An 18,751-nucleotide genomic window follows, 5' to 3' on the forward strand; every position below is an offset into this window, starting at 1 on the left:
TGTGTAAATTTTGTGTATGAAATTTATGCTGGTTATATTTTATTATTGCTGGTACAATATTTTCAATAAATAACCAGACAGTTATTATATAAACTTCTAAATATAGAAATGTAGCTATAGATAATTTAAATGTATGCCTGTGTACCAAATAGATTTATGTACTGTAATTACTTAGAGATTGAACTTCAATGTAATCACAGCTCAAAATGTGACCAGGAATACATGACTTTGGCCAATCAAATACACAGTCATGTCCCTACTCAGTCACACACCCCACCACTACGACTGTGTTATAGTTATACAGTATAACGCAATAATGTATTCACCCTCGAATGATGAAATTGAAGAAATTTACCAAGAATTTATTCATCTTATCAAATTTATTTTAAAAACTATTAATAATTAAAGATATGTTATCGCCCCTAAACATTTTCTGGGTCAAATTTGTTGTTGAATATGCCGTTTTAATGTCGCATAACAGTTATTCACTTTGACCAAAAACTGGATAGAAAAAAAAATTATTTACCTGTAAAAAATTTCACTTAAAGCAAAAAATCTGTCAGACAATGGTTTTTGGTTAAATTTGACTGTTTCTGTCCTTTATAAGTGAATTTTGTTTATTTTTTACAGAAGTGAACTTTATTAAAACTTCAAAATGGCCTATTTAAAGTCTGATTTCATTAATCTTCATTTTTCATGTTTTTGGGGGATAATACACTTTCAATATTTTTAATAATATATATATATATATATATATTACGGTAATATAATTGGCATCAATTAGTTTCTCTATGTCAATCTGGAATTAAATCAACCATCAACTTGGAAAGGAATATGTTTGGCAGTGTTACAGCTAATTTTTAGCGTTTCTAAGCTACATATTTTTGTTATTGGATGAGGTATCATTTTGTGACAATGCAATTTTAATCCATTTAGCACAATAGGCCATGGGCTAAATTATGATATATTGCCCTCTATTGGTGAATCTTCTTATAACAAGCGGTTAAAATAAATTTCCATAGGTGATTTTTAACCACCATTTAACGCATCTGTTTTTACTGCTACCAAACAAAAATTGGAAACAATTGACTTTCTTTTCACACACCTTTAACCAGATGTCAAAAAAAGTTTAACCAGCCACCTTTTTTTAACCAGTTAATCGGTTTCAATCACCCTTTTTAAACCTGTCAAACGGTTTTAATCACCTTTTTTTTTTATCATTTAACCACCTTCTAACCTATAGTTATTAACCAACATAACCACATTTTAACTAGTTAATGACCATTCCATAATCAAATAATTTTAATTTACATTTTATATTGCTGTAGGCCTATTAGTAATGCTATACCGTACTTAATTAGCATTCAATCAAAGGTATATAATAATTAATTGTATTCATTAGTTTATGATTTGTTATTATGAAATGTAGACAATGATAAAGATTATTCAAAATAAATAGAAGAATAATTACAGAAGGTACGTGCACACAAGTTGTTAATTAAAATCGTAAGTGTGATATGAATTGAGAAAGGGGTGACAGTAGGTGAAGCAGGATGATTTTAAGGGGAAATCATTGTCAAAATCAATCACCACCTGCCCTTCAAGTTGTCAATAGTTAGTGAAATGACCCCGATTTCCACACATGATTTTTACATTGATTCAATATTAACGATCAAAAATTGAAAAGTATGATATTTGGACGAGTAGCCGTGGAACAAATTTCTGTATTTTTCAGAGTTTCATGAACCTTATTTCCACACATTCTACATCAACCTAATTGAAATGAAAAATAATATTTGGAAAAGTGACAAACCCGGAATTCATGTGTTCTGCCAAAATAGAAGTGTTTTTGGGTTTAGGGTTGTAGGGCAGCTGTTTGGTAGTTGTATGGTACACTGGCATTGTATGGTAGTTGAATAATATTTGTATGGTAGATGTATAGTAATTATTAATACTTGACTGACTTAAAATTATATATTCAATTTGTTCATTACAGTAAATAGGTAAACTTTAAATACATAAGATAAAAAACTGAAATTTGTTGTCTTTTTTTTTTAAACAGGCCTACACCAAATGTTGTGCCATCAAAGTAACATTGTTAAGCTCTGTCTACACTAACTAATTTGACAGTGTAATGTGCTTAAATATGGTAGTGATATTTCCAAATATGGTATAGTGATATGACATCGTCATGTCCATGGGTACATCACATAAATTTGATCGTGTAGACAGAGCTTTAAACTTTAGTTAGCTTTAGTCTAGTCAATTTAACAGAAGAGCTCCTTGATATGTTATGAAGAACTTTTGTTGATGTTTTAGCTGGTATAGTAGTATACATTATATTCAATTCTTTTCTAGGTCTGTTTTTTTTTTTTTTTTTTTAATTGGGAAAAAAATTGTTTTGGAAGAGTTTCTGGTTTTGTAAGAATTCCAGATTTTGAGAACAATTCTAGACCTATCTTACCTATCCTATTAAATAATGTTTGCTTATTTTTGGTTTCTGGTTATGCTGGAGAGTGGTTGTGTGAGTGTTGGATGTTTGGATCAAATTTGACTCTGAGCCAAGTGAGTGGCGCCTCTGGTCTTTAATGACATCCATGTTTTCCATTAACCAATTCATGCATAGAAATGTATGAATCAAAAGTAATAATTGTGTAACTATCATCAATTCGTATAAACGGACATGGTGTTTTTTTTTTCGTGGTAGCTACGGTCCTTGAAAAATATTTTTCTATATTGGTCTATGCAAGTTACACTTACACATAACCGATTTTTGTTTTTATAAAAATAGTATATTTTCTTAGTAGTTTAACCAATCAACAGACAAGACAAAAAAAAACCCAAATGTTGAATACCCTGGATGTTTCAGATTATATGCTACAGTATTAATGAAGAAATAATTATTTAATTTATTTTATATATATTCAAATAATATGCCCATAATAAATGTTTATTTAAAGCCCAAACAATTTCTGTAGAGCATTATTAAATAATACTCTTAATGAGTTAATAGTACCTTTATTGAAGTTATTCCAAAGTGTCATACAATACACATTTAAAATGCTTTTAATCTTCATGTTGGATTTTGGCAGTTTTGTCCTTTGTCCTGCCATTGTTTTGGTCATCAAGAATGGCCCAACCATAGATGTTTAAAGGCATAACATTAGTTTCCTTTAGATCCATTTTAGGAACTGGAAATCTGTGGTTACACTATTTGGAGGTGCACACTTTTACTTGGTGACAGTGTGTGTACATATGCTGCTTTTATTGCATATAGACTTGTCTATGATTTTTTTTTTATTATTCTGCCCTAATGATTTACCATACATAAATAAAACTACGTCAGTAGTTGTAGCTAAGGCAATTTTTATTTTATAATAATACATAACGGTAATAGCATTGTTTACTAACACAGAAAATGACATCAATATTAATAGGATTAAAAATGTCTGGTTACCAAATATGGTAACTGTTAAAACCATATTTAGACAGTCTGAATGCATGATGACGGTCGTAGATGATCCATATGGTGGACTTACATTGGTTAAAATAGCCTGTATCATAACTGTATTCATAATATAATGTTTACCACAGCTGTTAAAACTAATATATTATATAACAACACCATTTTAATATATTTAAACAAGGATTGTTAATTTCTAAATTTTATTTAGTATAAATTAAAAAATAATTCTAGGGATTTAAAATTTCAATTTTAAAGTATTTTAAAATTATTGTGTTAATTTTAGAATGAAATAAATAATGTACAAGTTTTATAAGATTTGTGCGAGATTCTAAACTTCAATTGGCCTGAAATGAATTAGAGGTAGATATGATATTCATATCAACCAACATGAAGTATACAGTAGTTTTCACTAAAGCTTGGTTCTCACTAGTAATGCAATGTAAGGATGTAGACGTAATGCAAGCGAGTTGAATAATGACAAGCGCCAGGTTCTCACTAGTAACGCAATGTAAGGATGTAGACGTAATGCAAGCGAGTTGAATAATGACAAGCGCCAGGTTCTCACTAGTAACGCAATGTAAGGATGTAGACGTAATGCAAGCAAGTTGAATAATGACAAGCGCCAGGTTCTCACTAGTAACGCAATGTAAGGATATAGACGTAATGCAAGCGAGTTGAATAACGACAAGCGCCAGGTTCTCACTAGTAACGCAATGCAAGGATGTAGACGTAATGCAAGCGAGTTGAATAATGACAAGCGCCAGGTTCTCACTAGTAACGCAATTTAAGGATGTAGACGTAATGCAAGCGAGTTGAATAATGACAAGCGCCAGGTTCTCACTAGTAACGCAATGTAAGGATGTAGACGTAATGCAAGCGAGTTGAATAATGACAAGCGCCAGGTTCTCACTAGTAACGCAATGCAAGGATGTAGACGTAATGCAAGCGAGTTGAATAATGACAAGCGCCAGGTTCTCACTAGTAACGCAATGTAAGGATGTAGACGTAATGCAAGCGAGTTGAATAATGACAAGCGCCAGGTTCTCACTAGTAACGCAATGCAAGGATGTAGACGTAATGCAAGCGAGTTGAATAATGACAAGCGCCAGGTTCTCACTAGTAACGCAATGCAAGGATGTAGACGTAATGCAAGCGAGTTGAATAATGACAAGCGCCAGGTTCTCACTAGTAACGCAATGCAAGGATGTAGACGTAATGCAAGCGAGTTGAATAATGACAAGCGCCAGGTTCTCACTAGTAACGCAATGTAAGGATGTAGACGTAATGCAAGCGAGTTGAATAATGACAAGCGCCAGGTTCTCACTAGTAACGCAATGTAAGGATGTAGACGTAATGCAAGCAAGTTGAATAATGACAAGCGCCAGGTTCTCACTAGTAACGCAATGTAAGGATGTAGACGTAATGCAAGCGAGTTGAATAATGACAAGCGCCAGGTTCTCACTAGTAACGCAATGTAAGGATGTAGACGTAATGCAAGCGAGTTGAATAATGACAAGCGCCAGGTTCTCACTAGTAACGCAATGTAAGGATGTAGACGTAATGCAAGCGAGTTGAATAATGACAAGCGCCAGGTTCTCACTAGTAACGCAATGCAAGGATGTAGACGTAATGCAAGCGAGTTGAATAATGACAAGCGCCAGTTCGGATAACCCATCGTTTGTGTTTGGTCAATCACTTACGGTTTGCTTGTGTTGCGTCTATAGTGGGAACCAAGTATTACTTTATACGTAGCACCCTAACTTTAAATTGCATTTATTATATCATTAATAAATAAAATTAAAATGCATAGAAAATTGAGTTGTGTTCTGAGACTACAATGTGATACAATAAAAAATTACATCATTCTCTAACATTCACTTATTAAGGATTAAAAAACCACAACTGTGTTGTTTGTATCAAGTTGAATGTAATCTATGAATGAATGGTTACTACCACTTAGACTTTGGAAATTAGCCAAGCAGGTTAAAGGAGTGAAATTATCTGGGTTACTACAATTAGTTTACTTAACAAGCATAATTACCCACATTCAGTATCAGGCAAGTTTGTAATTTAAATCAATTATTAAATCAGGGAACGATTAAAATTGTGTCTATCAACATTTAGGCTTTAATCTAAGTGTCATGTTCGTTCACCCTAAAAAAAAAACGTCCACTACATTTATTTGAATGTATGTTTACATCATGTTTGTTTCTAGGCCCATAGCCAAAAACTGAATAGGTTTAGTTACTTTCCAGGGGGCACTGCTATCACTTAACAGGCATTTTATAATGTTTTATATTACAAAACAAAAGTGTAAAAATGTGGTAGGTAGTATAAAAGTTGTATTTTGCTACACAATAAATGAATATCGTTAAAGTACTTAAGGGAAAATTTAGGAAGTACTTGACATCACAACATCCTTGTAACATAAGTTCACATTCATTATCACTCTACTGTGTTTACATAAGCTCCCTAGGTATTATAATTGTGGATATTATTGATTTAATACAAGCTACCCAGGAGAAAGTATGTGCAATTAACTATAATGTTCATGTTAAGGAGGTCTAGATTCAATTTAGTCGCATGTTCTTACCAAAAAATCTATGTATGCTCATTATATAACCTGTCCATATTAAAATTATTTTTCAGTATGAACACCAAGTAACCATGATTTGACAATTTTTAAGCCAAGTCTGGGTAAATATTGACTGGTATTTACAAAAAAAGAAATCAAGTGTGTACATGTCAAGTTTGGGTTTGTTGCTGGCTTGAGATTTACTAATTATTACCCTTCCCCTAAACACCCATCCCCAACCGCCAAAAGTGGGCCAAAACGTGATGACTGACGGGTTAATAAGATTTCAGGCTGAAATGTCCCTGATACTACATTATGCTCCACATTATGCTTGTTGTGGCCTAGGATAAATGATAGGCATGATATAGAATTTTAAAGTTTTATTTACAAAAAAATGTTTGGTTTAATAAAATAAAATGAGATTTGGGGAAAAGCATGTAAATGTGTGGGAGTGAGAACTTTAGGTCAGGTAAAAGATTATTAGCCTCTTTGCACCAGAAGCATGAAACTTGATGTGTATATGTTACGTAGTTTTGTAGTATAGATAGTTATTGATAATTCACTAATGATTGACAGAGAACCAACTACGACTGAATTATTTGTTTATCTGATGAATTAATTATTAATATTTTATATAAAAAATGGAGAATTGTTATATTATTTTGATGTACATGTAAATAGATAATTTATTCATGTTTTCTTCACATACAATATGTAAAATTACACAAAACAATCAAATTACTTTCAAATAATTTTATGTTGAAACCAATAATTCCAGAAAAGTATAAAAAAACAGAAGATTCACAACCAATGGGTCTAATGTGAAATATCTCCTGGTTTGTTTTCCTCTGACCTAATTCTGATAATTGTGGGAGTTTCCCAAAATTTTAAGTGATCGCTCATCTCCTGCTAAAGTCCATTTTTGTGTTAGATATTCAAAAAAGCATCTTGAAAATGCATAAATTTACAAATTTATGAATGCTCTACATTACTTAATAAACCTATTTGTACTACATAAAGGTAAAATGCGTTGCTAATGGATTTTCCACCTTTAGTTAACAAAACACATGTACATTGCATTATTATAATTATAGTTATTGTTATTACTTATTACTATTACTTATTACTTATTATTACTTTAGGTATAGATGGCAATGCCCAGGGTTTTTGTTAAATAGCACTCTTAGGGTTTGGATGCATTTAAACAACAGTGATTGTGGGCCATGCTTTTAAGTCTCCGGTATTTTATTTTTGGGCCTGCTGACCCACTGGGTCATTAAGGCCGACCCACAAAGACCAGCTGTAGTTTTGTATAGCTTACATGCCATAACACACCTCGTCTTGATGCATGCAGAGCCTAGTGCATGGTGAGAATTTGCCACTGACTCACTAGGTACAATCTACCCTGCGGTGTTTTTTACTACCAATTTTATGGTGAGCTAGCACTAAATCAAAACATATTTGGAAATGATATCCTTCATTCAAAATAAAGCTTGGTTTCCACTAGGACACAGCACAATTATTGTGCGATCGTGACTTGTCCAGACTATTTTGTTATTGGTAAACTCACTTGTGTTGCAACTATGTCATTGCAGTTCGTAGAAGTATGAACAAAGCTTAATGGTAATTTAAGTTACGTTTTAGAACGACATTAACATTGCAAAATTTAAATTTCTGTATACAAGTACCCCAAATGTGACTATAGATGAGGAATTTAAATGTATGTGTATTCCTGAGTCCAAGAGATTGTATAAATATGTTTTCAGTTGTCGTGACTGTGTTCACTTGTGGTAATACAGTATATGAAAGTAATATTGTATAATATGGTACAGTAGGAATTATTGATGAGTGTAGGTAATTAATTGACCTTCCCTCAGGGATGGAGATTCTGAAAGTATTTAACCAATTATTCAGAAACTTTTTTTATACTTAAGGGCAAAAATTGGCACTTGTTGACATGATCTGAAAGGTTGAGAGGAAATGTGCGGTCTGGTCATTGACGGTCAAACTATACAGAATCAAAATATTGAACAGTGGAGTCCACAACTTGAATTAATTGTTTGAAAATTGTTTTTTTTTTTAAGGTTTTGTTTTAGTTTTCTAAAATTTGAATAGAATTTTTTAATAATCTAAACATTAATAATAACAAAAATTAATGGATTTACTAATGATAATTAGTTACAGTAAGTGTTAAACAAAATACTGTACAGGAAAATGAGGATAGGGGCTAAACAGGTGTATTAGGGCGACAGTGTAGTGACCTGGGAGACATCCACCTACTCTTTTGAGCATATCAAGTTTGTTGTAATGCACACATGACCTACAGCTTAATATCCCATTCAAGGGACTTTAATTTCATATGTATTCTGATTCATTGTTTTCGTGCATACTTTTGTGTGTACCCAATGTTTTAACTTCTCATCTAAAGGATGTAGAAGGTTAGTATTAAAAAGAGTCTAGCTTTAAGGACACATGGCAACATGACATTAGGGAGTTTTCGCAATCTTACAAATACGACAACAAAAACGGATACGTCACGCACACGTATTCGTTTTTCGTAAGCCAGTAAAAATCTGTTTCACATGGCAACGAAAAATTTAGGGCGCCGTCCAAAATATAACTGCGGTAAATTTGAGCGAAGCGCAGGTACGTGTTGCTTGGCTGCGTAGCCTAGCGTAGCATCAAAGCGAATAAGGACTTTAAAAACTGCTATTTATCAAAATTGTCCTGGCATTTTAGTAAATTACTTTAGTAAATTACTTTCAATAAAAGTATAATTGTATTATAATCATGAATCATTCCTGATTCAAATGCAAAATGTGCAAAATAGATCAAAAACTATACTCGTTTTGTAGTTACGAATATGACTGGTGATATTCGTCAACACGAATACGCTTTACCAAAGAATATATATCACAAGAATGAGTATTCCGCGATTTTTGCATGAGAAATTTGTAACAGAGAGCTCCAGAGAGTGATGCCCGCCCTCATAAGGGCGGATGTATACATACTAAATAAGACTTGATTTAATAGATATTATACATGTCACATTAAATAGAATTATGATAATATATTTTGCAATTTAAACTATTTTATAATACATATTTATTAACAAACTAGTGTACATTCACTTTTACAGACAATTATTTACTAATGCTAAGTTAGTTCACAAAAAAAGCCTAACACAGCAACACCAAAAATCAACGAATCATTACTCAGCACGGCCTATTCTTTACCATTGCCGTGTACTACTCTACGCCCGGTAAATTAAGTATTGTTTTTATGATATAAATTAGTATAAAATACATGTTATTAATAGGACAAAATGTTAAATATCATTAACATTTATTTGTTTTACCAGAAACAAGTTAAATATAGGAATATTATTAAACTATTGTTTGTGAAAACGCGTAAACACCAACACGCCCGGTCACGCTATCGTAGCGACCGGTTGATAAAGCAAACTGTTTATACGGCAGTTTTTACTAAATAAATTGCATAAAACGAACAATTAAATATCCAAATAGTATTTAACATGATGTTGGCATGTAGTTTATAACATTTTTTATCATGAAAATACTACCGGTGGTCCAGCCTTTGATTAGTGAAACCGTCACAAAAAGTTGTATACATCCCAGATACATCCACACTTATGGCGGTGCCCTACCACATGGACAATATTACTGTTACAGGGAAAATCGCGGATTACTCATTCTTTTGATATTCTTTGGCTTTACGAATATGAAATGGGGATCAGCTCAAAAGTTTCACAAATGTGTTACGTACTGTTTTCGTTATCGTATTCGTAAGGTTGCGAAAACTCCCTATTGATAGTTGTTTATCTCCTGTATCTTCCTTACCATTGTGTCATCCTAAACTCATGCCACAAGACACCTGCTGTACCATCCCACCTACTGACAATTTAAAAGGGAGTGCATGCTCTGACAATTTTCCTCATAACCATATTCTGATGATTTATGTTACCGGTGCATGGTTTTATGACATTTATGTTGTTTTTTGGTTTTCAATTTCTTTATTTATTAGTGCTGTTGGTATTGAGAACCAAAGGTATAAAGAACATTGAACATTCAAAATTTAAATGTGGCACTGAGTATTAGGTCACTCTTTATATTAATCTCATTCTGTACTAAGTAAAGGCATTTTGATATGCGGGTGTAAAGTACCAGCTTAATATTTCTGACATGCATATATATTATGTAAAATTGACAACTATGTTAATACCTGTCATTTTTTATAGGTCTATATAGTTTGTTACTGGTAGTACTAATGCAGAAACTCTAATTTGTTGACACCCACAAATATGGATGTTAGTTGTGGGACTGAGAGAAGGGGTAGGGGTAGAGTGCAGTCCGTACTAATTGTACTATTCAAGTTTAAATTAAATTTAATATAGTAGGTATTAGTACTGTAGTATAGTAACATGATGGATTCATAAGGCTATATTTGTTTTTAGATCAATGAACATGCATGTTCATGAAACAATGTTTACTAATTTCTTGATGTTTTACACACATTATCAAGGTTACTACAATCTCATTGATTGCTTTATGTACCAATTCTCACACTGTAGTTATTCTAACACTTTTTATAATTGAATCCAACTATTATATACTGTGTGATACTTCTGCATGATAAAACTGAGTAAATCCTCAAGTTGACCCAAATAAAGATATATTAAATTTACAGTTGACTGATTAATCGAAGCCTTTGGCTACAGTTGTCTCATTGACTGCAGCTTATCTTGGAAATACTTAATTTGAATTTGATTTAAATTGTATCAAAGTTAATGATGATGTCTTATCATTTTGTGATACTATTACAAATTGAGTTAAGTTTGGGATAGTGTGAGTATGTTTAAGTCTGCTCTGTAGCGCCACTTGAACATGGTATTTTAAAGTCAAGTTTGGGCTTGTGTGAGTTATGTTCAAATTGGCTCTGTAGCACCACTTGAACATGGTCGGAGTTAAAAGTTTTGGCTAATGTGAAAATGTTGAAATCTGCTCTGTAGTGTTACTTTACATGATATTGAGTCAAGTTTGGCTAGTGTGAGTATGTTCAAATCTGCTCTGTAGCACCACTTGAACATGGTCGGAGTTAAGTTTTGGCTAATGTGAAAATGTTGAAATCTGCTCTGTAGTGTTACTTTACATGATATTGAGTCAAGTTTGGCTAGTGTGAGTATGTTCAAATCTGCTCTGTAGCACCACTTGAACATGATATTGAGTCAAGTTTAGGCTAGTGTGAGTATGTTCAAATCTGCTCTGTAGCACCACTTGAACATGATATTGAGTCAAGTTTGGCTAGTGTGAGTATGTTCAAATCTGCTCTGTAGCACCACTTGAACATGATATTGAGTCAAGTTTGGGCTAGTGTGAGTATGTTCAAATCTGCTCTGTAGCACCACTTGAACATGATATTGAGTCAAGTTTAGGCTAGTGTGAGTATGTTCAAATCTGCTCTGTAGCACCACTTGAACATGATATTGAGTCAAGTTTGGGCTAGTGTGAGTATGTTCAAATCTGCTCTGTAGCACCACTTGAACATGATATTGAGTCAAGTTTAGGCTAGTGTGAGTATGTTCAAATCTGCTCTGTACCACCACTTGAACATGATATTGAGTCAAGTTTGGCTAGTGTGAGTATGTTCAAATCTGCTCTGTAGCACCACTTGAACACATAATATTGAGTCAAGTTTGGGATAGTGTGAAAATGTTCAAATCTGCTTTGTAGTGCCATTTGAACATGACATTGAGTATTTTTCTAGTGTGAGTATGTTCAAATCTGCTCTGTAGCACCACTTGAACATGATATTGAGTCAAGTTTAGGCTAGTGTGAGTATGTTCAAATCTGCTCTGTAGCACCACTTGAACATGATATTGAGTCAAGTTTAGGCTAGTGTGAGTATGTTCAAATCTGCTCTGTAGCACCACTTGAACATGATATTGAGTCAAGTTTGGGCTAGTGTGAGTATGTTCAAATCTGCCCTGTAGCACCACTTGAACATGATATTTGAACTTAAAAGTTATTTTACCTCATTCATTGTTAGAAGTGAAGTTACATACAGGGATCATATTCAGTGACGAAAGTAGAGGCATGAGACCTGGTTTTAGAGACCCTAAACCTTGGGTGTTTTTCTGTTCTTTCCTTTGGGCCCTGCTTAGGGGTGCCCGTAAGCTCATGGGCCCCAGGGTTTAGTTAGTGAATGCTCATAGCTGATCATATACAGTACTATGAGTCTCAGCATCTGCCAGACATGCACAAGACCTAGTAAGGTCGGTAAACTTTGCAAGCATCAAGAACAGCATTTTGACAGCAAATTTAAGAGAAAGGGAGAAAAGGGCGTATAATTATTCAGTATTTAGCTGTTGATAGATACAATTTGTTTTAATACCTAAAGTGTATATTTTGATTAAATGAATAAAAGACTAGTAGTTGCCAGAATTTCTAAGAAATGTAGTCCCATCACTCACCACATATATCGTGGGTCAATTTGTAAGGAGTTCAGGAAAGGAAAGAAAAATTAGACTGTAAGCACAAGTTATCATCCACAACATAATGGGGTCAGATTTTGGTCAAAACTTTGGAAAAACCACAGAGTTGTGCTTTAGTGTTCATTTTTAATATTAAAAATGTGCATAGGAAGAAGAATTAGTAGAATGTATATGTACATTTGGAAGCTAGCTGTACTCTTCTATAAATTGAATGCCATGGTTGCTGCTAATCTCTGGTATGATTATACCAGTTACAGCAGCAGAATTAGACGAATAATAGTACAGTAGTCATGGATGTATATTATCTAACCCCATAGTTTCATATAAATTATAACTATTGTACCAGTTTAAATGGTTTGTAACTGGTGTTACAGTGTATCAAAGTCCAAAGAAATACCCAAAACTGTGTCATGGCCTCCAAGGATGATGTTATAGTGGAACACATTAAGAGTTTGTAGCAGATGCTTCCTATATCAGCGGACATCAACAACTTGATATCAATTTTTCTTGTCATATTTTGAGAATTCTTTTCTAAAATAAATTAATGGTTCCAGGCAACCGATTGATTCCGACATAAAACTAAATATTATCCTATCGAATAGGAAATGAATTCTTTGCACTTGGTTAAACATGCTTAAAAAAAGTTCCCAAAGTAAAAGTACTTTAGAGTTCATGGTGAACCAAAAGTCCAATCAAGTTAAGCATAATGTTAAAAAAAGTGGTCTTGCTTGTCCAGTTTCAGATGAGTTTGGGTCATACAGAATATCAACACCCTTTTTTTTTTCTTTTGTAAAAGAAATGGTGACTAGAATGAGTTTTTACACTAAAAATTCATGGTTTGGAAGTTGGTTGTGCGACAAAAGCCTTATTTTATAACTTGATCATATCGTAATTTTACGTGCATTTTTTATTTTGTATATAACATAGACCAGGTGATAAACAATAAAGAGTTCTCATCACAACCTCTTAAATTTGGTGCAGGATTTTGGTAAACTTAATTTCGTCTTACATCATATCATTAGATGTCATATTAAGTGAAGGTTAAGTATAATAGAAGCCAGTCGTAGACCCTTATTAGGCCTACACATTTACACTAACATTACGGAAGGACATGTTTTTAAAAATATATTAACAGCAGGAAAATAAAATTATAGTCAGATTTATAATTTTCAATGTCAAACAAAGATGAAAGATTTTTGATGTGGGGTTAGCTTTCGAACACTGGCGGTTGACGAGAACCATGTCATCTATTTTCAATGGCCTCAAGAGCAACCCCTTCCCACTCCTCCTCAGTGTTTGTGATCTCTGTTAAAAGCCTGACCATAGAAAGCTTGTTAATTAGCCATGAAAATCAATAACAAACATTGGTATTTTATTTTGAAATCAGATGACCTAACCCAATTTTGCAAACTGTTTCAATGTTAATAAAAGAAATCAATGATATTTGATTACAACCTATATTTAAAGTAGTTTGGTATTACAAGTTGGTAACCATGGTAACCAATTAGAAATCGGAGTAATCAAACACCATCATTAATTCTTTGTTTGTCTTGCTTGAGTATTGAGATTTTTGAGAGATGTGAAATATACATATTGGCTACAAAGAGTATATAGTACAGTCGTACACTTTAGATTGTATGTGATATACTGTACAATACATTTATATAGAACATGCACGGGTTCGAGGCTCTCTCACTCCATGGTTCTGGTGGCAGAACGAGTCTTCTTGGATAAGGACTATAAACTGTAGGTCCATGGTACACAACTAGCTCGTGTGCACTGAAGCTAGTACATCTTTTGAGACGAGTAGGGGGTTACCCCGGTGTACTAGTATGTCACAGCCACTGATCACAAACTGGGCCCTCTGAAGAGGTCACCAAGTATAAACAAATTAAATAAACTAAACTAAACTAATGAACATTTGATAAAATATATAATATATGCATGAGATATAAATGGGGTGTTTTCAAGAAATATTGTTCCCCAAAAATAAAAAATAATGATGAATATTGATGTCAAAATAGGATTTTGCTACACAAAAAAATAGAACATAATGATTTTGCAAAATTAAAAATAAAAAACCCAAACTAAATGATATAATACTTATGTAACAACTTCAGGGATTTTTCTCTAAATGATAGAAACAATATTGGTACCAATAAAGAGTGAAATCAACTCCTCTCTTAAAAACTCCACAATGTTCATATATTTAGGAAACTGTATAAAAAACATCTATTAGAAAATTATATAATATGATAAAGTAATTAGTAAACCCATTCTTATGCATTTGATTTCAGAAAGTAATTCGTAAACCCATTCTTATGCATTTGATTTCAGAAAGTAATTCGTAAACCCATTCTTCTTTTATAAATCAAAAATAAAAATTAATTGTTTGCTTAGTTTAAATGTAGTATTTTATTGGAAAATTTCTATGAAATTATAATTTTGAGCTGATTTACATTTATTAATGAATTTTATATTTAAATGGGGTTTTTTCTTTTATAAGCATCTGCTTCAAGAATTTTCCCCTTTTTTTTGTTTAAATCAATTTTGTAATTATAAATGTTAATTTTGTTGTTTATTTATCTACTTTATTTACAAAGAAAACAAAAGAAGTTGTCATTGTCATATTAATACAAATGAAAACATGGAATTTCAGGACTGTGACCTGGAAGAAAGAAAATATTTATTCTTATTTAATCAAAAATTCAAAGATAAAATTAAATTTGATGACGAAAATGATTTGCTATTATCATTGTACTATCATAAGCTAAATAGTGCAAGTTTAAACTCGGAATTGTTTGATCAATGTCTGTAAACACAGCTGCTGTAAATATATTATTTTATTTTTGTAACTTCTTAATGATAATTGATTAATTACCATCATTAATCATTAATTAATTTAAATGTTAATGGCTATTTTAATGAATAAATGTTAATCCGTTTAATGCATTTTTTAATTCATTTTTAATCATGTGAATAATGGGATATTTACTGAAGGAGGGGCATTAATTTAGAGAACAGGCTGTTATCATATGTCTGTCTTCCCTTAAGGCTGCTAAACGTTATTTGCACATAATGACAGAGATAGCTGGTTATCTGGCAGTGTTCCAAAACGTCCATCTGTTTTAATGCACCAAACCCTATCGACAAGATCGCCGCCGGATGCCATCATTTGAATCATATCAATGAGAAGAAAATTACTTTGAAAAAGTGGGTTTTTATATTGAAAAATATTGCATTCAAGCAAAAAGCACAATAGTAAATCTCTTCCAAATATTAAACACCCTTGATCTGCTGGGCCAGAATTACTGGATAACCTTGGGCTGGACCAGAATTACTGGACATTCTTGAGTTAGGCCAGAATTACTGGACACCCTTGAGTTAGGCCAGAATTACTGGACACCCTTGAGTTAGGCCAGAATTACTGGACACCTTTTAGTTCTCCCAGAATGTCTGGTTTCAGAATAAAAGAAAGAAAACTCCGGGTTTTGGAAGAGTTATCCGTATTCAAGGAGTCTGGTAATTATTTATTTATTGCACCATTTTGACTGAGCTGATTTAATGGGGGGCGATGACAGACAATTACATAGAAGCATAAAATATAAAAGTATGTACGATTTAAAACTATCTAAAAGCTGTAAAAATAGAAAGGGAGCAAATATTGTAAAGTTAAAAGATTTAAAAATCTTAAAGGTATGTCAGTATAATGGAGAATTTAGGTCTTTTAAAATGTTACCAACAAAGTCTGTCCTCGAGTATATACATGTATAAATTCTACCAGTAGGCCAAATTCGGCAATCCGCTGGCAGATCTTAATCCTGGGGAGATTGCCCTGTTTGAATCACATCGAGAGACAGTATAGGTGTAGTTATGGACTGGGTGGTGGAAGCTGTAAGAATAGTACAAGATTTCTGTATTTTAGAAATGTTGGTAGGCTTTCGAGGCCCATAACGTTTAAAGGCAATTAGAGAAGTTGACTGTACAATGCAGATTGTAATGATATACTTCAATACTTGGCTATAGAATCATTTCAGTTTTTGCTTATCAATACAATTAATATTTTAAAATGCTTGGAATGTATGTTTGGGCCAGGTTTAAATGGTTTGCGTGATAAAAAGAGTTTCAACCATATACTGTATGTGCCATTAAATACTGCGAAGTTGAACTTTATTGGCAAGATTCACAGCCGTGTATGGTTTGTTTAATTACAAAATCAGCTATCATTATTACTGCTGTCCGTAATGCAAAATCACTGTCTGAAAACCAGGGAAGAGTTAAATTAACTCTTCCCTGCTGAAAACCAAGTATTTGACACCTATGTATTCCAACATCAATATCGGAGACTGACGTAATCAATTCCACCATTGATCTGAACCTTTACCAACACCTCATCTCGCATGATTCTGTTATTATGTTATTATTATTTTGATGACCTTTAAAAGTTCATTTAGTTTTAATGAACATTCTAATAATAGAATTTTGGACAGTGTGACCTTGGATTAATGGATATTACTTCCGGTAATATCCTCAGTTTTATACACTTCTCTAAAGTGGCGTTGATATCGAAAATTTGTGGTTAATTTTAACTAGATAATGTATCGCAAATTCTCCGTTTTGTTGACAATAGGTCTCGACAATTGATAAAAGTAAACACACCAAATGTTTTGGACCAATCCGGTTTTTACCAGTCTTCATTTAACGCAACTTGTAATTTATTTGGAAAATTAATTCTAACTACATAGTATGTTTTACTGTAATTGCTGTTATGTTGAGAATAGGTTGGCAATGAAAGTAACAATTCAAATGCTTTGAGAAGATCCTGGATACGTCTTCTACTAGTGTACGCAAATGTTTTCAATTAGTGCTCCCTTGCAAATTTAGTTTTTTTTTGGTCAAACCGCAGATCCAGGTCTTTATTGTATTCTTACTTCCTATTTAAAATGAAATGAAAACTATAGTTGTAAAGTAAATTGTAGAGACATAGTATAGCTAAATCGTAAGTACAGATATTTTAATGCTAGTATAGCAACTCCCACTACTCATTCTCCAAGAAAATTGAAGATCACTTTTGTCTCTTTACTAAATCGATCTGCTCATCATTTTTTCTTTATTTTTCCAACTTTTATCTGTATTTATTATATTATTTTTTAACTTGTCAAGGCAATCCTGCCACAATGTTTTTATCTTCTTGGGATTCTGCTTTCGTCCATTACTTACAAAAAATCTCAATCTGTGGTCATTACTGTTTTTTAACAAAAATTATTGTCTTTTGCACGACAATGAATTACTTTTGAATAGAATCTTGTGTAATGAGCGTTCTTTACTCTGTAGTAGTATTTCTGGCATCATAGAAACCAATCTTTTTTTACAATTTAAATTGATAAAAGGGTTACTATTGATATTATTTAGTATCTATCTACTGTTTTTGAGGATTTTTAATGATAAACCTACGCCCTTTCAATTTATCGTTTCCGTTTAGTATCGTACCAGTATTTTGTCAAATAATTGTCTAAACAAATCATTAGTAAAGAGGTTATATATTAATTTCTGATGATCCCAAATATGATGGTTGGAAATTTATGTTGTCTCTTTTTTTTACTTTGAGTTTGTTTATAAAACACAATTGGTTGAATTACGACTACGCATTGAACTGTGTATACACAAGTCATTGTCTGGATCTGACAAAATCCTAAACACTCCCTTTCTGCCATCGATCGAATAAGGCAGTATAAATTTATAAAAAAATATTTCTCCGATTGATCATGGACTAGTCTGTCGGACCATTTTATTTTATGTGTGACTGTTTTATTAGTGGGACCATTTTATTGATGCTACTCCCATTGTAATCTGATAATATAAAAAAAAAGAGATAATATTTACAGATTTCTTTAAATTAGGTTACTTAAGTTTGTTACTTCTAAAGGTTTGTTTTGAACGACAACTAATTTGATTAAAATGCCAGTTTGTGAACCATTACAGTAAGCCAACCTGGTTATATAGTTTAATATTTACATACATTGAGGTTATAAAGTCATGACTTGTCAGTGTACAGTCTTTGGAGCATCTTAATTTAGTTGCCAATACAAGACAAGTGACAGATTCGTTCTTTGTGTTATGATTACTGTACAAGTTCTCTTTCTTTATACACAAGTTTTCCAAATCCAACTCATACTGTTGATAGGTAGAACAAAACAAA

General features: G+C 32.6%; 1 protein-coding gene and 1 long non-coding RNA gene across 2 annotated transcripts in view; one reads left to right on the plus strand and one right to left on the minus strand.

Moving 5' to 3' along the window:
• The window catches only part of LOC140051588 (NADH dehydrogenase [ubiquinone] 1 alpha subcomplex subunit 7-like), a 40,242-nt gene that overhangs the window by 12,483 nt on the left and 9,008 nt on the right, over positions 1 to 18,751 (minus strand). The window lies entirely within an intron of this gene.
• Positions 1 to 18,751, plus strand: part of LOC140051299 (uncharacterized) — a 32,630-nt gene that overhangs the window by 6,135 nt on the left and 7,744 nt on the right. The gene's annotated exons all lie outside the window — the stretch shown is intronic.

This window comes from Antedon mediterranea, chromosome 6 (genome assembly GCF_964355755.1).
Source record: "Antedon mediterranea chromosome 6, ecAntMedi1.1, whole genome shotgun sequence".
NCBI lineage: Eukaryota > Metazoa > Echinodermata > Crinoidea > Comatulida > Antedonidae > Antedon > Antedon mediterranea.